The following is a 27,988-nucleotide window of genomic DNA, read 5'->3' as shown; positions in this document are numbered from 1 at the left end:
AGGACACAGGAAGCAGGTGGCCATCTGCCAGCAAGGAAAGAGCTTGCACCAGAAACCAGCCCCGATGGCACGGCGACCTTGGCCTTCTGGCCTCCGGAACCGCGAGGAAACCAGCTTCTGTCCTCTCGCCACCTGGCCTCCGGTGGCGCTCGCAGACCGACACAGTATATCACACAAAAACAAACCGTCGCGCATTGGAAGAGTCAACGACATCTCAACTTTTTGACAACCCTGGAAAATCGAGGCGTATAAGCAACCGTATTTTATCAATGCGCACGATCAAAAGAGTTTGGGGGAGATGCTCGAGGTGCTAGGGGCCTGACCTGAGATGGCAGGGACTATTGAGAGCTACTTCAGAGGGAAAAGAGAAATGCAGTGAGCCACGGGATGCAGGAAACGAAAGGACGAGGAGGGGGAAGGTGACTTCCGAGTTTTTCCGCCTGGGAGACGGGGAGAGGGGTCTTTAACCCCATCAGAGATAAGGACGGCAAGAGTCGTTCCCACCAGGAGGGTCAGAGAACCTCAGGGCCACAAGAACAGATGGTCCTTGCGGCGCGCCCGGCACGAGGAGACGGGAAAGTGCCCGAGGCGAAAGGAAAGGGGAATGTCAGGGCCGAGGAGGTGGAGGGAAGAGGGACTCGGGGAGGGCGGCGTGGGGAACAGCATCAGGGAGGTCGCGTGCAATGACCCCGGGAAAAGCCTCTGGGGATTCCGTCAGGAGGCGACTGAAGACTTTTTAAAAAGTGACTTCAGTGGAGGGGAGGGGGGAGATGGACAATATGGGGGGGAAAAGGACGAATGGAGAGGAAATGAAGGCGGCAGGCCGTGTGTAGATGTCAACTAGTAAAATGTCAAAATCTGAACTGTAGGGGTGGGAGGGTGTGACGTGCAGGCTTTTCGCCTCCCCTCCCTCCCTGGAGGAATCCCCTATTGCTAGTTCGACAGTGTCCAGTGGTAACGGGCTGGGGAGGTGGGACATGGGGGCGGGGATGTCGCCCCGGAACCTTCCAGCCGGCTCCCGCTGTGTGCGTGGGTTTGCGTGTGTGACAGCAGATAAGATAGCTCGTATTGTGTGTGTCTAGGCGGAAGGATACAAAGTTCTCAGATCTATGTGCCGATTAGAAGTCCGAAAACTTCCTTCAAATCTCACACCTTATTTGATGGTTTGGTGCCAGAAGAAGATCTGAATAGGAAGAAACAGTAGGAAATCGGGATCCGAATCTCATGCGGCAGCCGTCACACACTCCACGTTTCTGGGACGAGGCGCCCGGATGGGTCACGGGGTTTTCTACTCTTCCGATGGATCCTGGGACGCCATCTCAGCATTTTGGCTTTGCCCGGGTGTAAAACTCGTTACTATCCACGTCACAAGTATGCAAGTCAATTCACAGTCATGTGTGAAAACTAAATAATGCTTATAAAATTCTTTGAGATCCACGGACTACGTAAGTGCAGAATGCTATCTATCGGTTAACACTGAACAAATTGGGTCCTCCCGAAGAATAAAGTATGTCTTGGGACTAAATTCAGTCTTTTTAAAAGCTCCATTAAATGGTTTAGGTGAAAAGGAATAATTACTGATAATTCCTCAGTAGCTGACCTTTCTTTCCTAGGATGTCTGGCTGGCTGACGTCCTTCGACATTTGTGGACCTCGGACAGAATATCAAGGTTGTTTGCTTAGAATCGTCGCTGCCCAGGGCTCTGGGGAAACAGGTCACAGCAGCGCCTGCTCCACCGAGTCCCTGACTCCCGGGGCTAGGGGGGTCTCCTGGTCGGGCCACTCTTTTGCTCATTAAATTCCCTCTGTGATGTCTACACCGATGGCCGCCAGCCCGTGCTTGATTTCTCCAGCGGGGCACTCACTACCCCCCATTCTCACTTTCTTCTGTCTAAAGATGACTTTAAAAGTCGTTTTTGCAATCTTTGCAACTCTGCAAGCCGAGGCCCATTTTAGACTTCAGCTCTCCACAGTCTCTTCTCATGCACACCTTGGTTACCCACTTCTCTCTTCCTATCTTTTTGCACATTCTTTTTAAATCTAACCCCACTGGCAAAGCCCCAGATTTTCTGCAATCAAGACTTAAAACTTTTGTGCAAATGTGTAAATGTACACCCAGAGGTTTTTGTGCACCGGGACTTGCGAAGGATCAAAACCCAAAACCTGACGTGACCGTAGGGTCACATGTTTCGTATACATTCTCAGAGCAGATCAATGGCCATTGCGTATTAGGCCAGAGAGGTCCTCTGCAGATCAATGGAAACTCATGTCACAGTACCAGTCCCTGGCTCATCTAATGACAAACTCATAGTGCCATCGAGCACAGTTGCTTAGAATAAAGTCGTGATGGGGCTTGTGGCTGGCTCCCAGTCCTGGTCTTAGCTCCCTCCTGCCCAGGTGGTCCTATGGACTGGCCGGTGCCTTTGGTTATGAGGGGGAGGGGCAGAAGGTGGTTGGCTCAGGAAAATCACTGCACAGGGCTCTGGGAAAACAGATCACAGTAGCATCTACAGGAGGGACACCTCATGCCAGAGCTCTGCCAGGGAGAAGAGACAGTGACAGGAGAGGGGTAGGAACCATCAGAAATGACTCGATGCGTGCCTTTGGACGGTCTCCTCCCGTGCATGGACTCTCCACATGGACATCCAGTGCATTTTGAGGAAAGCCTTCTGCAAACTGTGTGTGTGTGTGTGTGTGTGTGTGTGCGCGCGCGCGCGCGTGCATGCTTGGAGGTGGAGGGTTGCAGGTAGGTGCAGGGGTGTGTGTACAGACAGGTGGGGCTGCCTGTCTGGCAGGAGGGAGCTGGAGCTTGCTTGCTTATATCTCCCTCGGCTCAGATGTTCAGGTAAGGGGGAAAGTACAAGAAGGGCTGGAGTAGGGCGTGCACCAAAAACAAAGGTGGGGTGCACACCCCTGAAATCTCACCCAGAGTTCAAAGAGGTAACAAAAGGAGTGTCTGCCCGCAACGTGAGTTTGACACACATGAAAATATATCCTCACGTGTTTAGCCTCCAGAATTTTACAGTGCAAATTAGGAGGCTGGTCCTGATAACTTGGCAATAATAACATCAAATGTCTCTCAGCAGGCACGGGAAGACGGTTTATCTTGGATCCCTGGGCAGCCATTAATACAAGGAGGAAGGAAAAGAGGAGAAACCAGCCAAAATGAAAGTTTCAAGTTCGCAGAGAATTTTTCTTCTGTTCCAAACACAACAGACTCTCGTGAAAGCCAGACCATGGGTGCAGGCTGTGAAATTCCACAGAAAGAGAATTCTCCCGATGTGAGATCTTCCTGTGGGAACCCCAGTTCACAGAGGTTTTCACTTCAGATTTATCTGTGGAGGGTCACACAGGAAGCAGCTGAGGGGGCTCTTGAAATTAGAGGACTTCACACAGTGATGAACTGAATCTCAGCTCACCTGAAACCAGTCCTTTTTTTTTTTTTTACACATTTGACACTAGACCACCCAAGAAGACCATTTTCATTTAACCAGGTATTTAATTTTAATGTTCATATAAGAATTCAATGAATTATTTACCAATAACAAGAAATTTTAAAGTGTCGCTTCCCCATCCAAATTAGGGGGCGGGGGTGGGGGGAGGCACACCTTTCTCAGCCTACCTCGAAAATCAACCTGTTTGGAGAAAAGTAGTTATATTTTTCCTACTCAAAAAATGACTCTCAAGGATCGTTTGGAGCCGTTAGTAACAAAATGGCTCAAGAAACACAATGTTTCCCAGTTGACAGAAAGTGACGAAGCTACAGCATAGCCCGTGTCTGTGTCTGTACCGATGGCTCCCTCCTCCGGGTCCTCCCAGACCTTGCTCTGCCTTGGCCAATGGCACCTATGTCGTAATGAGAGTGTTTGTGCCTGGCCATGCTTTACCCTCCACCTTCTACCCCACTGCGAAGGTCTTGAATGGGGGAGGAGGGGGGCCTACCTCCTTCACCCTTGATTCCCCTAGAACCCCAGCCAGTGCCTCGAAGAGAGTGGGGTGCCCCATAAACATCTGGTGAGGGTGGTAAATACGTTAGACATGGGCGGGTTGGAGTGAGCATTGGGCAGAAGAGCCTGACCCATTGTCGGCCAGAAGGAGCCGCTTACGGTTTCTGAGCGGAGGTGCCAGGGAAATTATAGCCACCGGAGCGGGCATCCAGACAGGAAGCTGTTGTGTGTGCCGACGAGCGTAGAGACCGGCAAATCCAAACCATCCCGGAAGAAAAGCGGAACTGGGTGACCCTTTCAAGAGGGTGTAGGACACGGAAGTCTCCAGGTTGGCTCTAGTTTACAAGATCGGATGAGTGACAGAGACTCCCTCTTAACAGACAGTTACGAGGATGTGGGGGAAATGAAGTCACTGCTGGTCACAGTAAATGGAAGAGATCCCCAAGCCACTGGTCTGGATGGCAACCGTGACTCAGAACGGGAGTCAGGGCTGGGGAATAAAACCCGGAAGTCACCCTCACGGTGACTTCTCCTGAAAAGAAAAACTGTATCACGGGAGGAACGGGGGAGAGGCACTGGGCGCTCCCCCGAATCTGCCCAGCAAAGGGCACCCAGCAGGGCCTGCGCGGGGCCCGAGGGAGCCAGGCGAGGCTCTGCCAGGTGAGCGGAGGGGGAGCTGCCTCGTGGGAACAGGGCAGCAGCGACAGCGTTGGGGGAAGGGAGGAGGAGGAGGAGGCCTGGGGAGAGAGGGGGCAGCTTAGTGAAGGGCGGCCATTCACGGCCCGCGAGACGACGCCCTGGCAGGGGGTGGCGGCAGAGGCCACGGGCCGCGCCGAGGAGGCCGCTGGGGAGCCTCCGGGGGGCGCGGATGGCGGAAGGTGGCAACGATCCCTAATCCTGAGAATGTTCCTCGAACTTCCAGGTGAGCCACAGGCACCCCAACTGGCTTCTCCAGGAGAGACAGGTGCATACATTACACACACGGCTGGATGGCCCTGACTTCTGGGCACACGGCGCTTCTATGGCCAAAGCCCGCCTGTGCCCAGAGGAAGCGGCCGCCGTGGCAGGGCCCACTGCCGGGGCGCCAGGCCCGGGCACTGATGCAGGTGTCAAGGCCATGGCTCCGGGAAGGCCCCGGGCCTGGGAAAGCGGCTCGCGCTGCCCGCGGGGGCTGCGGCCAGAGAGCAGGTGGCCTGCGGGCTCCCAGGGCGGCGCGCACAAAGCCCGGGTCAAAGGGATGGACAGCGGACCAGGCTGTCACGGCTGAGTCCAGTGGAATCTGAGGTGAGTGGGCCAAGGAGCACAGACTCCGACATCTCCCGACTCGGAGGCTCCCACCCCAGCACACCCTTCGCGCTGTGGAGCACGTCACGGGGCCCCCCGCCCCCCGTGCTTCGAGTGGCAGAGGTGCAGGCATGGGAGGCGCTGTAGTCTGAATGTCCATGTCCCCCCCCCCAAGATTCTCGTGTCGAAATCCTAACCCCTAGGTGCCACGCTCCTGCCCCTCCCACCGTGTGACACGGGAAGGGGCCTCTGTGAGGAAGTGGTCCGCACCAGACACCGAGTCTGCGGGGCCGTCCGTGACCTGGGACTTCCCAGTCTCTAGAACTGCGAGAAAGAAATGTCCGCTGTTTGCGAGCCACTCGGTTCATGGCATTTTTGTTATAGCGGAATGAACAAACAGGCCTTAAAGGAACCTATAAAGGAGCCAGAGCTCTGGAAGCCTCCCAAAGGCCTCTGAGTTTAGAAGCATCTGGAAAAAACACAGTGGTGAAGCGTTTCTGGCCTGGCAATTCTACTGTTTAATAAAGAATAACTATAGAAACCCATAAAATGTCATGAAACATTGCTTTTACGTGCAACTTCCTCCAGCAAATGTTCTAGAATTTCCAGAAAACATCCACTCCCTACCCGTCATTGTTGCAATTTGCATGTCTCTCATCTTCGAGGAGAAAACACACACAGGTCCCCTGAACTGAATCTTCGGCGTGACGAGCACTCGGTAGACGACGCTCGGATGACTCTCGCACGTGCCCGGCGACGGCAGGACCGCTCCTCACACCTTCCCTCACTCGGCGCGCACACGCCCCCCGCAATCGACGCGCTTTTATCGCCTCGATTTATGGAGGGGGAAAGATAAGAGGGGATGGCGCCCAAGGCAACAGCCTGTATGCGGTCGAACAGGGATGTGGGCCCGGATCGTGGGCCCGGACTGAAAGACAGTCTGTGTCCTTGACCTCTGTGCTATACTGCCCCAGGCACGAGGAAGTCCCTGACCTAGCAGAGCGCCCGGCCTAGCAGGGGGGAGAGAAAAGTCAAAATGCAATACGGACATGATGAGGTTACTATGGGGACAGAGGCATATGTATGGACCATGGGCACATGGGGGAGGCCCGCGGCCCGGTACTGCGGGCCCCAGAATGGCTGCTCAGAGCGACGGGCCTGTGAGTAAGTCTTGCAAGGTAGAGAGGGAAAGAAGGGGGGCGGGAGATCATGCCAGACAAAGAACAGGAAGAGCAAAGACACAGAGGGCCACAGTGGGTGGTGGGTCCAGGGCCGAGGAAGGGAAGTCCAGAGGGGAGACTGAGGGGAGGGGGTGGTGGGAAGGGGCCACAGACTGGGAGGCTGGGTTTAATCCCGAGGGGATTACAGGGGAACCATCTGGGGGCATTCCCGTGGGAGTGACATGGTTGGACATGCACCTCTTCTTATGTAGAAGGCGGGAGAACCAGGGTAAGGCGGGAAGCCTGATTAGAAGGTTGATGCAGTGGGCAGGGCATGAGCGACAGAGAACAGAAGAGGTAGAAAAAGACTCGTTTCTGACGCTGACTTATTTTTTTCTCTGTGCGATCGATCCCCCACCGACGTGACGGCCCCTGCCTTGCAGGGAAGCTGAGTGTATGTTCGTTTGGAAAACAACGAAGGCAAGGACAAGTCCTCTTAGAATGGTTTTGGTGGGAGCCCAGCCTTTCGAACTGAACCCCTCATCATCTGACTCTTTTTTCCATCAGAACCTCTGCAGGGGGGCAGCGCCCAGAAGGAGCAAATGAGAAGCTCCTCCTGTGTTAAGGAGCTGGTGGCGGAAAACCACACTGACGACCTCTCCGCACCGAGCATTTGACCTCTCCCGGATACTCTGAAAACTCCTTGAATGTCATGCCAAGGTAGCTACAGGGCGAGACAGCCCTCATCGCCCCGCCGAGTTCGGAATGGCCGGCCCGTTCGGAACCTGTGACAACGCGCAGGTGCCAGCCGGGAGCAAACGGAATGCGCCACTGACCTTAAACTCCATCCAGAGAGCTGAGGAGGAGAGGCTTCCAGTCCCGCTAGCCTTAGAAGCTCCACGATCGTCTGCATCGTTCTGTCCTGGAAGAAAAGAACAAGTGGGCTCGTGAAATTACTGATTCATACCCCGTTAGACGAAAAGCTCGCATTTCATGGACAAGAACGAAGCACATTTCAGAACGAACTACTGCTATGATCCATGCAAAGCCTTCATTCCTGAGGCCTAATTTTTACAGGTGACCTGACTTCGCTTGGGCTTTCAGGTCGGCGCAAGCATCATTTAGTGTTTCTACGCGACAGTCGCAGGAAACGGTCGTAGAGAGAAAAGTTTCGAGGCGTCCGCTGTATTTGATGGGAACTCTGCAGCTGAGAGATGTTTTCATTGGAATGTTATCTCCGCTTTGGTTAGGACGTTCCAGCGAATGTAAAACAAAGGACGCCAAAGTTCACATTCGGTGTCACAAGATTTTGGAGATGGGTGGGGGGTCCCCTGTTCCCAGATGAAGGTGCGAGACCTGGGGGAGGCCACCCCGCCCATAATCTAGCTGCCAGTTCCTGGTGAAACGGACATTCACCGACCAGTGATCTTTCTGAAATACCAGCTCTTATAAAGACTTTGGATTCACAAAACACTAAATTTCATGTTGATTTTAGACTAATTCTATAATCTTTTGAAATGTGGAAGTAATTTTCATTTTTGCAAAGAAATTCTAATCACCAACCCAAGTCCCCACTTTTCATGGGGAAACGAGTCCCACCAGGGTATTACGGAAGGGACTGTCCCCCATGACCTTTCCCTAAAGGGTGATTTGTCCCTGGCTCCATGGCATCTTGGAAAATCTTAAAGTACTGGAGCTGCCCGAGGCCTTGGGCTAATGGAGTCCACACCTTTCACACACACAAACTGCAGGGCAGTCAATGAAAGAAAGAGCCAGATCCGGAAAACTCGAAAGCAGCGTGTGTTCGCCAAGCTTCTGCTGGTGCTCAGCCCCGTGTCCTCTGCTTCCCATGCCCGATCTCACCCCGTTCTCGCGGCCGCCCACAAGGCACGCGTGGGCACGGAGACTTGGTTGAGTTCTTCGGTTCAACTAATATTAATCTGAGCATCTGCTACATGCAGGCGCCAAGGTAGGTGCTGAGTACGCAAAGGAGAAACAGACGGCCTCCCTTCCTGCCCACAGTGAGGTCACAGTCGAGTGGGGCTGGGGGGGCGGGGCGGAGTGGGGCGCTTTCATTAGCCCAGCATTGTCCAAACAGCAGCCTGAGCCTCCTTAGAAGGTCATGAAATTAATTTCATGGGCCTTGAGCCGCATTAAAAATAAACAAACAAATAAAGCAGAACAGAATGGAAGACACCAGTGTGTATGCAGTAAAGGCGGGAAGCTCACAGCAATACACGTCTATATACCAGTATCGATCATATATACGTCTGTGTGGACTGGTTTTCAGTGTTAAAAGTATTTTCTTTTGTGGCCATGGTGAAGAAAAGTGTGAAAGCTCTCAAGTTATAGAGCAAAGTGGCAGAGACTATTAGAAGTCGACACAAAATGATGAGAGCAAAGAGGAGTGTCACCCGCCCATCGGTTAGCACCTAGCTCCAGAGTGAGCTGGGTGTGATCTTGGTTCCTCACGAAGAAGAGGTCTCCTAGGGGCGGGATGCTCAGAGCAAGGAAGAGCTTGAGAAGGACCAGTCTGAAATTTCAGGGTCTAGAGAGGGGAGCAATGGGGGTCCCTTCTCCTGTGGCCTGGGAAGGAGGGTGGGTACCCATGAAGCCACGAGAGGCACAATGACAACAGTTCTGTGTTTGCGCAATGAAACCAGCTTGAGAAGAGAGGACTGAACTTCGAGAAGATGAACCCAACACGAGCCTTCACTGCTGGAACGGCGGGAGGCCTTCGAGCACCTGCAACGAGTTCCCAGCATCTCGCTGCTGAGATGGTACGGGAGAGCTTGCGGAGTCTGGAAGGCAGGAGACAGAGAAAGCCAGACGTGCGTCCTTTAAATTAGGGGTCCCCATCCCTGGGCCACAGAGCAGTACCAGTCCATGGCCCATTAGGAATCAGGCCGCACAGCAGGAGCTGAGCGGTGGGCGAGTCGGCTTCATCTGTATTTGCAGCCGCTCCCCAGTGCCAACATTACCACCTCAGCTCTGCCTCAGATCATCCAGCATTAGATTCTCAGAGGAGCACCTGTCCTTGGTGCCAAAAAGGTTGGGGACCGCTGCTTTAAATGATCTTAACTTCCAGAGCAGCATCTTCCTTGGGGATGGTAGGTTACTGTGATCTCCCTTATCAGCATAAAGTCGTGATGAAATATTCCGTTCTTTTAATAAAACTTCTTTCGGACATATTCTGGATACCGCGTTTACAGGTTGAGGATTTGTGACAATGCGTTAGACTGCTGCAGGGAGATATTTCCTCAGGTTTCTGAGTCAGGATTTGAGGATTCAAATCAATGCATTTGATTGATAAATCGATCCTCTGTGTCGTACAGATGAAGAAGCAGGGGGAGAAAGGCTGATGACTTGCCTCGCACTGCGCAGTGGCAGAATGAGGATCAAGAATCAGACTCCCGTGACACCGGAACCTTTGCATCTTAACTTCTAAGCTTGCTCGTGATTTTGCGTGCTGGGCTGCTTTTTCTAAACGGAGCCATAAGCTGTTTGCTATTCTTCATCCAGAATATAGATGGTCATATGTAATATAGTGATTATCTGTATCACGAAATCAGCAGTATCATAAGATCAGCAAAACGGCTTCATCCTTTCTATTGCTAGGCTAGATTCAAAAGAAGTTTTTTGACTTCTTCGCTTCTTAATCTATATCTATGTTTAGGTTTTACCATGTTTCAATTAGAATTAGGTGTTATACCACTTTGTTTTCAGGAAAAAAAAGCCTCAGAATTATAGCTAACATAAGAAAATATAACTAAAGTGGGTGTGTCGCTGGTAGAACTTAAATACTTTAAGTTCTACTTAAAGATTGTGCAATAGAAAAATTATAAAAGGAGTAGAGGAAGTATCTACAGTTTTAAAAGTATGAAAAAAGATATTAACTATTTTTAAATGCGCAAGGTTAAACTTTCAAATCTGAAGATGCACGGTTGGGCGCTAGAGCTATGAAAAGTTAAGCAGAAGGAACTGCTCACCACAGAAGTCCTGAGGAGCGGGTGCTTGTGGGCAGAAGGGGGGTCTGTGATTGGATGGGGAACGTGGAGGGGGCTGTGGGTGTTAGTGGCCAAGTTCTGTTTCTTGTCCTGGGTAGCGTTCCCCTGACAGCAATTCATGACACCATGCACTTCCTCTGTATGGCTTTCCATATCTGCGGGGTTTTTTTTCTTCTTGAAAGTGAAGGGATTTAGATAAGGAAATCATTTCTTTGAAATGGGGAATTCACAATACAAGGATCCATTGTTACTGTCCTGTCTCGAAGGACAAAAGGACGGAAATTACAGCCCAGGTGTCCTTCACTGGGCATCCAAAAGGCCGGACTTTCAGGGGCTGTGATATGCTGTGTCAATCACGAAGTGGTGTTAGGTACTATCTGGCTCCTTCTGTAGGAATGCGTTCAGAATAGTTTTGATGGCAGGTTAAGTCTGTTATGCCAACAGATGGAGGTTTTATTAGCTTTGGAATTAAATTTTTTAATGTTTGAATACCCAAGACGCACATGCTCTTCAGCTTTATGTCTCACTTTTAGGTTTTAAATATGTTCAGAGCAGCTCAAAATTTCCTCTCCAAACAAGAATAGTCGAGATAAACCGCAGGTAAATTCTCCTAAACAACAAAAGACGGCCGGCAGTCCCGTTGACTGCAGACTACCTGGGGCTGGGCTCCCTGCCAGCGCTGGCCGAGGACTCTGCGGTGCCTCCTAGCCATGCTCCTGGAGCGAGGAAAAACAACAGACCACAGAGGGCACAAGCCACAGCTATGCGATTCCAGTTCTCCGGGTCTGACTTTGCTCCCTTTTCTGTAGCTGAATAAAACACTTCGCCCCTTTCTGTTTATTTGCACAGAGGGCTGTTTGACAGAGCAGCACAGAGAGCGAAGGCAAAGCCACAGCCACGTGGGCCAGAACGACTTCCAATCACAACAAACGCGAGGAAGACGGTGAGCGATACGTTTCCTTTCCGACATTCTTTAAAATAAACGCACGGCCCTGGAGGAGGCAGCCTGACATTTTTCTGCGAGATGAAGAAGTGTGGAGAAGTACGGATCTCTGCACACGGCCTGCTCTCTGCCAGGCCCCCTTCTAGACCACGGCTCGGCCGCTGGGTCCCAGGGGCCCGAGTATCTGGACATGGTCTACGGCGCGGTTGTCTGCACTGCTTGATCACCCCCGAGGCTGGCTGTGCTTCCGCTAGCCCCCTGCAGTTGACGCGCAAGAAGGTGATCTTCTCTGTCACATTCTGCAGAGACCCCGCATCCTTCGAGCTGAGTCTCGATCCACTGAGAAATGCTGTGATGGTCTAGAGACCCTGCTCACATCAGGTTGCAGCTGAGACCAAGCCAAACCTACGTTCTGGTCTGTCACGGTTTGAGGCTATTTCCCCTGAAGCGTGTGAGCGAAATCCACATGTGTTTTAAAACAACCGATGATTGCTGTGAAAGACCATAAAGGAACGGTGTTTTCTTCGTCTGCTCCTATGAGTCCATCCCTTCTCATGGCTGAATCCACGGGCCACTCCGCGTTATCACTTTGGACAAGACCGAGCACCCATGGCAAGGGACATGTAACACACGAGGAAGGCTTAAAACATAGCCACCAACAGAAAGCTGGATTTTCCCACTGCTGTCAGAATGGCATATGAGAGCTTAATCTCCTAAGTCCTTTAAAAGGAAAACAAACAAACAAACAAACAAACTCTCCTTTTCAGCATGACAAGACGCCCCCTGCAGAACACACATTATCTAACGCTAATGGCCTGGCCGCAGAAGGGGTCTATCAGATGATTAGACCTTGCAAGTCCATCAAATTCTCATCCTCAACACCTTCGTTTGTTGTTGAAAGCAATAGTCTACAAATAGGTGGAGCTGAAAGATAAGAAGGACATACAGTAGCTTTAAGGGGTGACCTATTGCTGTTCTTAGGGCCACCCCTCCCCCGGAGTTGTGCAGCACGCAACCTGTAAGGTCACACGTGGCAGCCTGATTATGTTTACGTTGTCGGAATATACTCTTTACGATGCGTATGGCATATTATGTACACCACAAAAACAATATGCATATTACATATTCTACATAAACCGGTTCCTTCTATCATAGCTGATGCAAATCTTATTGATTAGTTAACTCCTATCCACTGAGATTAATTATTTGAAACCAACATAAATGAGTTAATTACATTTAGTGCCCCAAGTGTTAGGATTTCTTTTCCTTTTAATTTTTTGAGTACAAAACTACCTGAAAGTCAAAATTAAATTAGTTTCACATTAGTCACCAAAAATTGGGGTAGGATTCTAATTCTACCTTATAAATATGTCTCAAGTCTCTACCCTCCCAGGCCTTCAAATATCTCTTCTGGACCATTCCAGTAGTTTTCCAACTGGACTTCCAACTTCTCATCTCTCCCAAACCAGTCAATCTGTCACATTATAGCCAGAATTACTTCCTCGAGCACAGATAGATTTAGATCTGTTTCAGAATCTTCGATGGCTCTATATTCCCCAAGAGGCAAAGTTCAAACAAATCAGCGAGGCATATGACCAGTTTATAGTCTGATCAGCTCATCAGTCTGGGCTAAAATAACTTCTAATACCAACCAACATTCATGTATCCATTCAATAAAAATCCATTGGGTCCTATTAAAAAAACAGTAGAATTCAGGAAGAGTGAATAAAGTCAGTAAAACCCACTCCCAGATCTCAGTGTGCAAACGCTTTGGCTGGAGATATGAACATGTCGATAAATAATTATGACTGACCATAGTGACTGCACGTTGGCCCTAATCTGGTGTAGCGGTCTCATGTCCAGTGAATTCCCATGTGCCCATTGTGCCTATATTCCAACCGTGTTGAAATTCTTGCTGTGTGCCAGGTTTCGTGATAACTGCATATTTCTTTCTGCTTCATGTCCAGTGCTGGGGACACATGTTCTGAGCCTCTGCCCAGCGAATCCCTATTCCGCCTTCAAAACTCTACCCAGTATCCCCTCCTCCAGAAGGCCCACCCTGATACCCCTAGGCATAATTATTTGCTTCTTTTTCAGGGATGCCTTTTCTTCATTTATGCCTTCGCTGCATCAGAGTCTTACACTGTGCTGCAATCATTTAAGCGTCTCTGCTTTCTGCTACCGTGAGGGCGGCCCCGGTGTTTTACATTGTGGCGCACAAGGGGACTAGGAACAAAATGCAGAATGATAAGTGCCGGCAAGAGTGAAGTAACTTAGTTATTAATGAGCCCACAATCCCCACTGGGTTAAAACCAGTGACTTTCCCAGGAAAGATGATTGAGCCAAATAGAAAAATAGAGGGCTCATTATCCGCGGATTAGCGATGGTACATAAATATTCGTAACCGTTCGTAAAGACCTGACATGGGCATTGACCACTGCCGCGGACGCCGTCCGGATGAGCAGAGGGGCTGGAGGGCAAAAGGGAATCGCCCCTGCTCACCCTGGCCACAGGCGGCGGTGGGAAGCGTGGCTTCTCCCCCAACGACGGGCACCCCGCCGCTCACTCCCTCCCCGCATGACCCTGAGGTGCCCTTCTCCATAGATACGGGGAGAACCTTCCGTGCCTGATCCAGCCCTCATCCTGCTCCTCCAGCTCACTTCCTGGCACTCTGATCTCAGCCGAGGCACAGATTACGGCTCGTCCCCTCCTCGAAATGGTCTGATGTGATCACAGGACAGGCCCCAGACAACCAGATGTCATGTCGGCCCCTTATTACACTGACTCCAGCTTCTCTCCTCTACGAGGTCGCAGCAGCGGTTTGCAGGGCCTGCAAGCCAGCTAGGTTTTATGTCCCGAAGCCTCTGGATAACCCTCAGTTAAGTCAACTCTCGGGGAGGGTAGTGGTGGTGGCGAGGCAACAGGGGGTGGGGATCTTCATTTCACAAAAGAGAAAGCTGGAATTCAGAGTGGCTTACCCCAAAACTATTGACTAAGTAAAAGCCATTCTGCTAAGTTATGAAGAAAACCAAGGATATGCTGGTAAAGTCTGAGAGAAACATGCCCCAGACCCTGCACAGCCACAGCCCCCGTGCAAGAAACTTTGCTCCCCGTTTCTTAGACGAAGTAAACAGCACTACTTTTGAATTCGTTATGTAAAATTAACTTCAGAGAAACAAGGAGCACAGCCTAATAAAGTCTGGTTAGGAAGGAAAAAAAAAAAAAAAAAAAAAACAGTCCCAGAACGACCAATCCGCCACATCCAACCCCACAGCCTTCCTGACTGAACATGGCGTTTGCCCAGAGAGCAAGTCTGTCTGCCAGGGACAGCCCTGTGCGGGGCCTGGAGGGACCATCAGCATAAGTCTCCGCTTCAAAAGGAGCATAATCACCATTTCTGTAAACGCTCCCCTCCCAGATAAACAACCGGGTCCCCAGTTGAAGATGAGTCATGTCGCCCCAAACCATACATTCCTCTCACCACGGTCCTCGGTGGTCATCTGCATACATCGTAACCTAAACCAAGGCCTTTTATAAAATGGCTCATGTTTAACTTTATTCTGTTTAATTCCAGTGCTTTCTTCCAGTATGCAATCTGTACGTAATTAAAATCATATTGCACCAAACGCTGAACGGTATGATAAGTTTTACCATATGTATACGATTGACTAGCTGTAGCATTTGGCATGCCTGCACTGATCCATTAAGAGGGGCGAGCCTGGCTTATTTTGGAGGATACGTTGTGTGTTTTGGATCGGTTCTGTTTTTCACTTCTACTAACGTTGTCCATGACGCTTAACCCTTTGTCAGTGGTCACCAGGACGAGTTCCTGCATTTCCACAACGAACACCACTGCGCCCTGGCTCAGACCCTGGTTGGCTCATGGAGGAAGGCTCCTTTGAAAAATTTCCAGCTTCTGAACCAAAATTAGCTTTCTCAGTCTTGACAAAGGCTAAGCAGATACCATCAAAGCCTCCAGAAGCAAGTGGAACCGAACGGAGAAAATGCAGATGGAATCACGGCTTTTAAATCCTAAAGGCAAGAGAGCACTCCTTGAAGCTGGAAAGAGGTAATTTTAGGACAAAAAGAAGTACTGTACTACTGTAGATGAGAAAAATTTGAAACTGATGTCCCAGGCAGCAGCAGAAAACATATAAAGAGATTCAAGGAGTTAGCAAAGGTCATGCTGACAGATCTCACCTTTGAGGAACATTCCTGACATTCTGAGACTGAGGGGGGGTGGGGGAGGAGCCTATCTTTCCACCTCACCAGGGCTCCACTCCCCTCAGCAAAAAGCCTGAGGCCTTTGTCAGAGGAAGAACTCTAGGTCGGGTGGGCCTCTCTCTGGTCTGACTTTTCTGGTCACTGCACTCAGACTCCGTGTAATTTGTAGTCAGTGTAGCTGGAAAGTAGCAATTTTGCTTTAAGACATTCTTCTGTATAGATTTCAGAATGAACTGAAGTCTCTCAACATGTGACATGAAGAAACACATGTTCTTAATCTGTGGGTTTAAAATTGTTTTAGAATTACATCAATGAGACATATCCTCAAAAGAAGAATCAGGCCACCCACCCTCACACACGGGAGTATAGAGCTATGTAGGATAATACAACTTTCCAGCTTAATGTCTTACAAGTCAGTTGCTAAAAGTCTTTAAAGAGGGACTTTTGCTTGGAGCTAAAAAAAAAAAAAGAAAAAAGAAAATAACAACAACAAACAAACAAACAAACAAAACGAAAAATCCAGTAGCTTGGAACCTAGTTGGTATTAGTTTGTTGCTGGAGGAAGGATTCTAGCTAAACTGCTCTGAGGATAGAGTGAAGGCAGCGGTCCCCAGCACCCACAAGGCAGGAAGCTGAAGAAATAAATGCCCTCCATTCTTCCATCATCAGATCAAGTTCCCAAACCAGAACTGAAATCCTTGGTTCTCAGTACCGAACACGAAGCCGTGGAAGAGGAAGATTATAAAACTGCCAAATGAACCTCAAGAACTCATCTCTTTAAACAGGAAGGTATCCCAAAGTGCGCTTAAAGATCGTTTTTAAAGACAAACATTTCATCTTTAAAACATGGGTATGCGGTAAACAGTGAAAAACGTGATAGCTCACCAGCCAAATGAAGAAACAAATAGGAAAAGGAAAGTAGGGAGATGCTGTAGTAGGAATAACGGCCTAAAATCGGAGAAACGAAACACAGGTGAGGAATAACTAAGTGGGAAGAAGAGTTCCAGGTCAGAGCTAAGACTAGTAAGTAGAGGTCCCGCGACTGTGACTCTGCCGCCGACAAAGCCTTTCCCCTGCAAGTAGCCTCTCCCCTGCACTATGCGTCCTCCTCACACAACGTCACGAGGTGGGCAGGAAGGGACGAAACCCCCCGGTCTACAGACGAGGAGGCAGGCTCAGAACACACTCTCCTGCTAAGGTCACAACACGACTAACTCGCGACCTCCTTGAATCCTAGGCTCTTTTTCCATTAAAGTGCCATGATTCCTGACGCGTTAATTTGAAGGAGAAAGTAGAAAACCATTTTTTTTTTCACCTTTCACCCCCCTTTCCTACATCTATTATATAAGGTAAGTGGGCTCCAAATATCTTTCCCCCCTTTTGGAAGATGCAATTAAATCATTTGAAGAGAAGCAACTAATTTAGAGGATGTACCAGATTACTTGTGCGGTGATACCGAATCGCCCCATCCTATTTCATTATCTCAGCAGTGAAAAAAGCAAAGGGGAAAAATGACAGGGCCTTTCAGGGGACGAGAGTGAAAAGTCTTCCTTTCGTGTTCTATTTCTTTCATTAAAGACAAAAAGGAAAAATGCCACGTTCCATTTGGGGACCTGCCGCTGGGACCGGCGAGGATTTCAGGGGCACACAGAGGCTTTCTTTGGCATCGGACAGGGTTACTAACCTATCAGAGGAAACCAGATGAGAAGAACAATGGCTGTGAAACATGCTGTACAAAAGAAGCAAATATTGCAATTATCACGATCTTGGTTCTAAAAATAAAGAAGGGAGTGTCTCGGGGCAGAATGGTTCCTAGATTAGCCTGAACTGCTCAGTCTTATCTCTTTCTCCGTGGCGTAGTCCCTAATGTTTTTCTGACTTTCTCTGGCTCTAGGTGAGGCTTTGTGTAATGTGTGCCAACTGGTCTACAGATAAAAAACCCACCGGAAACCAGCTCCTTATTTGGTCGACACACTTTAGGACTTCTTCCCTTTGCCTAACAAAATACATTTTGATCTCAAATACGTCCTCCTAGCCACATGGTTCATTTGGCTTCTGAGTTCGGCTTAAGCTCGGATGCCCTATGCCACCTACTGGGTCGAGTTGCACAATAGCCGATCTTCTATTTTCTAGCTTCTCTTCATTTAGAAAATAAGAAAATATGCCTCGAATTTAAGTAGGAAAACATTAACTCAGAAGTAAGAAGTACTTTCCTATGACTCCAGAGAGTCCGGTCTCCACAACGACAACATAGTGAAGCCTAAGATGCCTTAACCAAAATAGCTTCTCGGTATTATCCTGATAGAGTACGCACAACTTTCAAATCCATCCTTTCTGCAGGCTGGGAAGACTGCAAGAAATTGACATTTTCCATGCTCAGGAGGTGGTTCGGCTGAGAACTGATGAGTGACAGGGTGGGAGGGGCTCTGCCCGGACCCCAGGGAGGAAGGCTGCCCCTCGTGCTGCCATAATCCTATTAAGCTGCCCCCAGCACAACTGTCTAGTTTTGACGTGAGTGGCTGTCGATAATGAATGGGTCTTTGGTTTTAAGTGTCTCTGAGCTGTAGAGGTAACATCAATCTCAAGCTCAAGGACTCATCGGCATCATCAAACGCTGATTTCAAGGGCCCTGAAAGAGCCCACTTCCCCGACCGTCCGCTGTTCTAAGGAGTCACAGAATGTTCCTTGGAGGAAAAGGGCCTTGCCTTATTTGGGCAGAAGCAATTTACTCTGTTCACTCGAAAGCCATCCTGTCTAGACTACAGGTTGTCTCAAGTGTGCGCACGAAGAAGCTCTCTCTGCATGTTCCCTTGCCGAGGTAAAGGCCTCGGGTTGGCCCTCACAGCAATTATAATCGACTTCAAGGTGTCTTTCGGGCAACAAAGGATGCTGAGACAGCCGCTTCTTCATTAGGCAAGAAAATTAAATAGAAACCCATCGTGAGCAGAGCACCCATTGGCCAACGCCGGCTCAGTCCCCGGTGGATGACGGCCAGTCTCGGTGAACGGAGGTGCCTTTTTGTCTAGTCATTCTGTCGACTGCTGACAGAGGGGTGTGAAAATATCCAACTGTGGTTATAGATCTATTACTTTCTTAAATTCTGTCCATAGTTGTGTTTTAAGCTCCGTTACTAACAGACTGTACAGATTTGTGGTTGTTACGAATAGGTCCCTGGAGAATTGCCCCTTAGTTCCCTCCCATAAACCTCATCATCCTGAAGTCTGTTTTATCGCATGTTAATCTGGCCACTCCAGCTTTGCTGTGCTGTTTGTATGACACGCTTACTCCATCTTTTGACCTTAGACCTATCTGGACTTATAGTGAAAGGCAGCATGTCTTTGGGTCTCTCTTTCTGTCCAGTCTAATAATCTCTGCCTTTAAATTGGAGTGTTTAGTCCGTTTATATTTAATGTCCATGACTGATGTCATTGGATGGAAGTCTGAGGCTCTGATATTTCTGTTTGTCCCTCACGGGCGTTTTAAAATTCCTCTGCTCCTTTCTTATCTTTTTCTGGAATAATTAAATATATACATACATACATATATATATAATATATATATATATTTAATTCCATTCTCATTTCCCTTCTGCCCTTTTCACTGCGCCTTTCTGCATTTTCTTTCAGAAGAGCTTGTATGATTTTGTAAAGAACAAAAACAAAAAATCCTAACACCCTTTGCTTCAGGATCCTGTATCCGTACATAAAACCATGTAATCAGTTACTGAGGACGCTAGGAATCCTGACCTACCCACCTCCTCAAAGTCCTTATCAATAGGGAAATATAATTCTCCCCAACTTCTTAAGAGGCCTTCTAATGCTATGACTCTACCTACTACCAGAATTATGGAAGCTTTTCTTGAAGTTCTCTCTGTTGTGATGTTTACAGACTCTAAACCCCTGGATCTTCATGGCCTCCAACTGAAGAATTCAAATTCCTGAATTTCTATTTTGTTTCCTTATGCCTCCTCCAGAAATTTCCTCTCTACTGATACAGGGTCGCAATTCATTCTCTGAAAATATGTTTTAAAAGCAAGTTTCAGGCCTGGGAGAACTGAATAAATCTAAGGCTTGCAAGGAGCACCCTCTTGAGGTAGTCTTTATAATGATGTTGAAAACTGCATGAACTGATCGTAGCAGTTCCAGCTTCAGGAGTTAGAAAACTTAGTCAAGAAGATACGCGATCTAAATTATGGATGTAAATAAATTTTGCTTAGGAAAAATTCTAACTTCTAAAAGACAAAACAGCATCTAGCAGAAAAATAAACACGGTGCCTCACTAAATATGTTCCCTAAACATAGAATGACAAAAGCTGGAAATACACCAACACCCAGAAAGATGTCGTTCCTGATGCTGAAGAAAGGCAAGCTTTCTCCAGAGAGAGAGAAAGAGAGAGAGAAAGATAGAGGGAGAGAGAGAGAGAGGGGCAGAGGATGTGGGCTTGGATGTGTCACACAGTGTCGAGAGACTTCTGAGTCAGAGGGACCAGGGTTGAATATTGACTCTGACACTTTTGAAGCTCTGTGACAGGTAAGTTTGTAAAGCCCCTCACGCTATCTGCAAATTGGGGGTGATGAGAGGTTTTACCTCAGAGGGTGTGAAGAGAATCAAGCAGTAGAATGCAGTAAGGCCCTTAGCCAGGGTGCTTCTGAGTGCTAAATGCCTCTCTATTATCTCTATGAGGGACAAGGCACCATTAAAAAAAAAAAAAAATCACCAGGCTATTTCTTGCACCCCCCCCCCCCATTATTTCTCCACTTTCTACTTTGGCTAAGAGAAAACATTTTTTTTCCAGGTTTTTCACGCTCACATGGGACATCATCGGCAGCGTTAAAATAATAACGATCACGGATTTCTTTCAGGTGGATACATAGGAAACCTGAACAAGCACAGAAGCGTCCGCTAAATCGCCTGCTTGGTCTTCACAGTTCGACCAAACACACTGGCTTCTTCGAGCCCTTACTGACACCATGCTGGAGAGGGGGAAGGAACATTCTCCGCCTGGGGATCTGCTGCTCTAACCCGCTCTCGCTCCGGCCCCGCATCGGAAGCGGTGATGCGCACCCTTTCGGAAACGCGGCCGCCGACGGAAGATCGCTGGGAGCTGCTTCGTCGCCGCTCACTTATTTTTGTTTCGCCGTCTGTTTGTTTCGTGTGAGGTCTCTGCCTCTGCCCACGTATTCAAACAGCCGACAAAGCTGGGAGACCGGCAGGAAAGTCTGTTGCAAGATTTGAACCGTTTCGGAGAAATGAGAAGGAAAAAGAGGCAGGAAGCGAATGACCTCAGTTTCCAACAGATTAAACAATGGGTGCTGGGAAGAGGCCCAGCACGAACGCTCCCACGGAGGAGAACGCAGATAACGGGAAGGTGGAGAAGGGCCGCCGGGCCGGGCGAGACCAGGGAGGTAGGAGTCTGGGAGTCCCCTGGGACGGTTCGGAAGCAACTCTGCAACTTCCGCGGGACCGGCCGCACCCCTAGACAGGGCTTAGGGCCACGGCTCTACTAAGTGCAAACTGGGAACATCGGGGCACACCGAACCTTAGGATGAACACAGCAGACTCCTAGGGCCTCAGTTTCGTTTAGAGACGGGGAGGCGGCGTAGTCACAGAGCTAAGCACTTTGATCCAACCTAAACCATGACTTGTGCATCAAGCCTGCACGCTGCAAGGGAGAGCAAGGTTTGCGCACCTGTTTAAGACCACATAGCAGTTTCATGATAAAACGAGATATTTCCATGCTTGTGATCGACCACCGTTGTGCCCTTGGCCCCCAGATGGTGACTTACTTTTCCTTCTTTACCATTAAGGAAACTGGATGGGAAAAGGTGAGATGTGTGGCTCCAAAAACCCCAGGAAAACCCCCGCTATCCTGGGCATGGCTTTGCGAAACCTCTTTCAGGCTCGCCCCGTGAACCATTCAAAGTGCCTCTAACGCGAAAGTCTTTCCTTGGGGAACTGGTGTGCACGGAGAATGTGCAGAACCTTCTGAAAGGTTCTAGATGTTGCCCCATGCAGGGGACCTTGACTCCTGCCACCGGCTCTCCTGCCCAGCCTGGCTCCCCAGCCTTTAAAGGCGAGCAGGGCAGAGAGGAGCACTGGACCCAGGGACAGGCTGGACTTCCTCTGCTGTGACGGACGAGCCACGTTGGGGACAGTCTGTACTTTCTCACCTTCCTGTAAGGATCTAGGAAGGCCTGGGAAGGTCCCACAGGTGGGAACAGAAGCCACACATTGCATTTCCCAAAGACCTCACCGTGCTATCTTTGCAAATCTTGTTACGTCTTAGATGGAAAACTTAGAAGGGAAGGTGATCAGTGGGAAGGTTTTAAAATCAGGAACACGTGACTTGACGCTGGCAACGCCGGCCTTGGTTTGCGCAAGGTCACGGCTGCCGGGAGCCACTTTCATTGGGATTGCCCGTGAAGCCTGTGGAAATACCTGTCGTCTCGTGAGCGGGGACAACAGTGTGTGTGTGTGCGTGCACACGTGTGTCTGCATGTGTGTTAAAAGGGGCAAAGCCTCGGCAGTTCAAAAGCACCCGCCGGGACGCCTCGAGGTCTGCATTTTAAAAACATTAACTGTCAGCAATGACCGCTCGCACCCCGTGAAATAAGTAAATGCAACTATGCCCGTTTTCCGATAGGAGAGCAGGCGCTGCCCATTGCTCCGAGCACCTCGTCTGCCTCCGTCCCGCTGACTCAGGTCAGACACCTGTTTAAAACGTCAGTGGAGATCGAATTTGAGAGTTAAGATTTCGGACCGAGGTCTCCTTCCCATGTGATGAGTGTTAAAAAGCAAACGCTTTAAAATCGAGGGTACATTTCGACACAGAAGGAACTGGGGTCACAGAAAAACAGCTGGTCCCCATCGGTCCCCATTTGCCTGGCATGTCCCAATGTCGTGTTCTCATGACGCTGTGTCTGCGTGGACCGGCCAAACGGGACGGCGTGCGGAGATTAGGGACTGAGAGGGGTGGACCGCGGCGGGAGCCACCAGCAGGCTGAAGGGGCCCCCTCCTCCCCGGGAGGGAGAACGGGCACAGCTCGGGGGAACCGAGTGCCCGGGGCCGCGTGCCTGAGGGCATCAGGAGTGGGGGGCCAGGCGCCGCGGTCGAGAGAATCTGGAAGCCCCCAGCCCCGGCCTAGACCTGGAAGACACGAGAACCTTCCGGGGCTGCCCTACGCTTCCCTCGGTGACTCCGAGAGGACAAACCGCCTCACCAGGGAGCCTGCAGGCCTCCGTTCTGTCCCTTCCTCGTGTCCAGTCGGTCCTGGCGCCTACAAGGGCCATTGCCTAACGAAGGAACAGCTCCCGCGCCTCGAGTCACCACTCTGCTCCCGGCACCGTGCTAACGTCTTTATCTGACATGCTGCATTGCATTAACCCGTACGAGAATTCCCGTCCCTGCTTTCCACCTACATCGCCCCTGACGGGGACACACAGTGCTCCCAACTCTCTCATCCCCCGGCCTCGTCAAGACCCCAGACGACCACAGCCGCTGGGCCCCTCTGCTTTGTGACTTTCCGCATTTAGGAAAATGGCACCACCCCCATCCACTCAGAAATCCACGCGACGTCTTGACTTTTCCCTCCCCCGTATCCGCGTACCCAGCCCGCCGGGAAGCCTCCCTGAGGCTCTCTCCGGAAATACGCACCCGCTCCTCTCATTTCTACCTCCCTCGTCTCCACGTGGCTCCCTGACCTAGGAGAGCGAGCCTCTGAGCTGGTCTCCCTGCTTCCACACCTGGCTCTCTTCTGCCTTTTCTCCGCATGGCGGCAGAAGTGACGTGATTGGAGGGATAACATCCTCCCACGTAACGCCCTGCAGGGGCTGCCTGCCTGTCACCCCTACTTCAGTCTCAGCTGGAAGGTCACCGGTTCGGGGGGAGTCTCTCCTTGACGACGCTTTTTATTCCCTCTCAGCGCCAGCCCAAATTCTCTCCTCCAGACTCTTGCTTTGGTCATGGCTCTGATGACGACTCAAATGGTTTCAGCCACTTCTCCGTGGCTTTCTCAGAACACACAGACCACGCATGTCGCTCACGCGCCAGAACGCATGGCCCACGTGGGAAGGGTGCTTGCTCACGACTGTCCCTGGCGCCTCGACGAATGTTTGCTGAAGGTCGAATAAACGACCCACCTGGCGCCCAGATTTTGTCCTGCCCCTTCACCCCACCCCGCCCACCTCAATCCACTCTCGACTATTAAGCTCTCTTGGTTGTAGTGATGTACTCCCACCAACAGCTTTCCTGCCAGAGGACCAGGACCCGACATCCTACTGGAGGCCTTCGGTCCCTGGTTCCCACCTCCCCGAGCACCTCTGTCAAGATCTGCAGCACCTGTCGCCTGGGGTGCAATTCCCGGGCTTCCTTCTGTCTAGCCAAGGCCACTTCAAGATGCAGGACGAGTTATCAGCAACCCTGAAGTAGGAGGCTCCATAACGATAAAGCGTTTCCAGCGATTCTCTGGGTTTGACAGTTTTTACTGATAATTCGTTCATTTCCTTTACCAAACTGCCAAAATACCAGGTAGGAAAGGAAGTGGCATTAGCCCTGGCTGGGGACTTGTCTGAGCACAAGAATGCTCTGCTCCCCTTGTCCCGGCTCCTGGCCTCCCCTGGCTCTAAGAGGGGACCCTAACACTTCCACGGGGGTACCTGTCCTTCTCTCACTCCTCTGGGTGACCCTGGTGGGCAGGGAGGGAGATAGACAGACGTGGGGTTCACCGTTTAAAATAAACGTGACACCGGACAAGTTACCTTACGCTTCTAAATTTCATCATAAGGATGAGACAATACTTGTAGGCCTGTTGAAAGGGTTAAATGAGAAAACATCTGAAGTGCTTGGTGTGGTACCTGGTGCATAGAAAGCACCCCGCACATCAGAGTTATTCCTGTGCGTGCATCACCAGCGGGGGGTGTGTGACGATGGAAGGGAGGTAGGTACATCATTTCATGGAAAAACCCCGATACTAGTGACCTCCCTCCTGGAACCTATTTCTGCCAGAGACTGGTCTCTGTTGAGATCAGTCGCCCTCAGGGGTCCCACACCCCCTTCTAGCTAGCCGCTCACCCTGCTCTCTTCCTTAGTGGGTAGGGGAAAGAGACTTGTTCCAAAGTGACCAACTATCTGGCATTGAACCCACAGAATTTCATGCTGGTTTGGAGGGGACATTTTATAAGCTGGTCGAGGTCATTGAGTTTTTTACTGCGGTCTTCTGAAGGGTCAACAACCTCACAGAGCGAGAGGCCCTGTGGATTCGATGAGCATGACTCACACGCCATCCGCGGGCCAGTGATAAAGCTACAGAAGAGGACAGGGGCCAGGCTTTGCCGGGGGCCCCCGAGCAGCTCGGCTCCATCGAAACAGTGACATTAAAGTGGGATGAGTCCTCACTTGCATCTATGACTGGCAACGACAACAATCTTCCCCACGCAAGCATGTTAACTCTCTAAAGATAGTGGAACTTCTTAAATCAAAGTTATCGGGACGCAAATGCATGACAGCCCAGCCGATGTAAAAAAAAAAAAGAGAAAATCTCCACGGGCGGCTGCTGGTCACACAGCCGACTCTGATTACTCCAGGACTGTGACCAGGGGCCATGTACACCCGCTCTCTCCGCCCACTTCCCGTTTTCCAAACTCGTCTCTGCATACTAGACAACTAGGTAGAAGAAGAAAATGTAAACCAAAAACAAGGTTTTGGTTTTGGTTTTGACGTTGACCAAAAACAAGGGTTTCCACTTTCTCCAAAGATTACGGAAATCTGTGTTCTTCCTTGGCGCCCGACACACGGCCAGGCTTTGTGCAGCGGAAGGAGAGGGGGTGACCATGGCTTTTGGGGGTTCGAGGGGCTGCTCCCCAGATTCGTCCTACATGCGCATTCGCTCCCCAATGCGCGTGCCGAAAAACGGAACGGCAATAAAATGGAACGCTGCTCAGCACCTTGTGTAAACGTTCCGACGGCTGGTTCGAAACAGGAGCACTATTCCTCTCGCCGTAAGCCAGAGTCCTGGTGACACATGACGGCCATCAGTCTGCCTTGAATGCAAAGGCTGCGACTACCCCTTAGCTGGCAAAATCCTAGGATATTCAGACAATGGCACGAAGCCATCACCTGGATTCACTAAAGGGCGTCTGCCCTCTAGAGGCGCTGGCGGGGCCTGGTGGGACTGTGCAGTGAGGCCCCCTCCTCGTCCTGCTTCAAGGTGGTACCTTGTACCACTAGGTGGCATCTGTCCCCTTACGTCCAATGCCCCTGAGTTAGGTCCGGGGACTTTTAAAATCATCATCATGAGGCACCTTGAGCTCCCGCGCCAACCTTCACCTAAGCGTCTCAAAGTTCCTTGTACGTAAGTGGATATTATTAAAACCCTCGAAGGGGAAATTCACGTTGGTGGTTTCTGCCTCGAAGATCCCCGGTCAGGCCGGAGGCAGGGATGGGGGACCGAGGCGGTCGATCACAAAGAGCAGTTCGTCACCCGCCTCCCCCCCCCCCCCCCCGCACGACCGCGCGGTGCCTTTTGGCTCACTGTGGTGGGGACGACCTGACGGTCACTTTGTACCACTGAAATCCAGAGTCACTGCTAAACAGTAGATTGCCCTCGACTTTTCTTTCTTAACACAATCCCCTCGAAAACATGTAGCTTGAAAACAACGATGAAACATTTAGAGAAACAGATTTGATAAAAAGAGAGTCATTTCCTGAGATTTCGATAAGACCTTTTTTCTCTACCGAAACCTTTCTCCACAGTGGCCCCGGCCCAGCTCAACTACACGCAAGAATTCGCTTCTCCGTTAAGGACTCTTCCGGCCCCTACTGTGTGTAAAGAGCACTGGGTGGAACTCGAAGCTCAGACTCATATCCCGTCCTCGTGAAGACCACAGTCTGCTCGAGGAAAGAGGCCACAGATCGTCCGGGGAAACGAGCAACTTCTGGACACAACACGACCATGGCGACCCAGCCTTTGGGCACCGCCTTCACTGTACTATGACAGCACTGATTGCTGACCATTTGTTGAAAACATCTTTTGTCACATGCACCAATCTGAGTGCTTCGTACATCTCGAGTTTATCTATCTCCACTTTGGAGATGTGAAAAGGGGCTCAAGGAGCTTCAATCATGTGCCCGTGGTCACAGAGCGCCTCAGGGGTAGAGACGAACTGAGACATCCGGTTGACTCGAGAGTCAGAACTCCCACCCACGCGATCACAGACGCCCGGGACGGCAAAGGTCTTTCCAGAATTACGTGTAACTCATTATCATGCCGCCACTTCCAGCTCGACACAGCCTTCTCACAAAGCTCGAAGTCCTCGTGATGGATGGAAGATGTCATTGGCGCAATGGGAGAGAAAACTGACACCCTATCATAAACCGCTGAACCCACTTGATCACGTCAAGCAGAAGACTGAACTCGTTTTTCTATTCAATTTTCAACTGATCGGCCATGGCTCGCTTCCTACATCCTCCCGCTCTCTGCTCAGACAAAAGTCACCTCATGGGCGAGGTCTTCCCTGCCCACTACACACAAAGCGTCAGGACGCGCCCATCCCCCTTCCGTTCTATCCTCCTCCTCACCTTGCTCCATTCTTTGCAGCACCTGTAACCACCTGAGATATTATATTAATGCCATTGACGGTCTCTTCCCATTAAATTAAAAGCTCTGTGAAATCAAGGACTTTACTCTGTACATCGTTGTAATTCTGGTACGAGACAGTGCCTGGTCCATATTAGATGTGATCTATTAAATGAATGGATACATTTGTCGAAATCTTAAAATAAGTAAAATGCTGACCTAGAGGCACAGCAGACATTAGATGGAGAGGGCCGAGTCCCCGGGTTCCGGCCCGTCGTGCGAGGACCACCACCTCCTGTTACACCTGTGCGTGGACTCTACCCTCGCACCTTGAGCTGCTCACCGTCCCCTGCTGTGCAGTCCCCCATCTCCCTGCTCGTGCTCTGGGGTTTCCTTACCCTGGGCCCAGCCCGCCCCCGTCCACAGACAAAGCTCAGCTTCAATGCCAACTCGTCCACGAATCCATCTCCACCCCTCTCCTCCGCCTTCAGAGGAGTTACTCTCCTCTCCGAAGCACAGAACTTTCTTGCTCCTCTATTAAAGCATTAATTTCACCTTGCCTTGTAGAAGTTTTATGTCTGCCTTCCCAGCCATCCCCAGGACGAGATCTCTCATTCAGCTTTTTATTCTCTTACATCGCAAGCAAAGCTCTCTGCTAAGTAGGAACTTAATGTTTCTAGGATGAATGAGATGCAGGGATCACATGGTGCCAACTTCCGCAGAGGGCAGACCAGTGAGCCTAGCTTGGGTGAACGGGCAGAACATTCTCAATGGAACATTCAAAGTTCAAGGAAATGTTCCGTAATCAAATCACTTTAAAGTCTCATCTTTTTATCTAGAGATGGTCAAAA

The 27,988-nt window shown here is 50.2% G+C and overlaps 2 protein-coding genes across 3 annotated transcripts in view; both read right to left on the bottom strand.

The window, feature by feature from the left end:
- Positions 1-7,301, bottom strand: part of TIAM2 (TIAM Rac1 associated GEF 2) — a 217,719-nt gene extending 210,418 nt beyond the window's left edge. The window contains exon 1 of the mRNA XM_036222944.1: positions 7,227-7,301. The gene's annotated coding sequence lies outside the window, so the exon portion shown is untranslated. The remainder of the gene's footprint in view (positions 1-7,226) is intronic.
- SCAF8 (SR-related CTD associated factor 8) overlaps positions 1-27,988 on the bottom strand; it is a 190,745-nt gene that overhangs the window by 18,719 nt on the left and 144,038 nt on the right. For both annotated transcript variants that reach the window (XR_004951416.1, XR_004951418.1), the window contains exon 22: positions 7,227-7,312. The gene's annotated coding sequence lies outside the window, so the exon portion shown is untranslated. The remainder of the gene's footprint in view (positions 1-7,226; positions 7,313-27,988) is intronic.

The sequence above is a fragment of the Rousettus aegyptiacus genome, unplaced genomic scaffold (genome assembly GCF_014176215.1).
Source record: "Rousettus aegyptiacus isolate mRouAeg1 unplaced genomic scaffold, mRouAeg1.p scaffold_m13_p_1, whole genome shotgun sequence".
In the NCBI taxonomy this organism is placed as follows: Eukaryota; Metazoa; Chordata; class Mammalia; order Chiroptera; family Pteropodidae; genus Rousettus; species Rousettus aegyptiacus.
The sequence above is the reverse complement of the archived record's forward strand: the minus strand, read 5'-3'. Positions and strand labels throughout refer to the sequence as shown.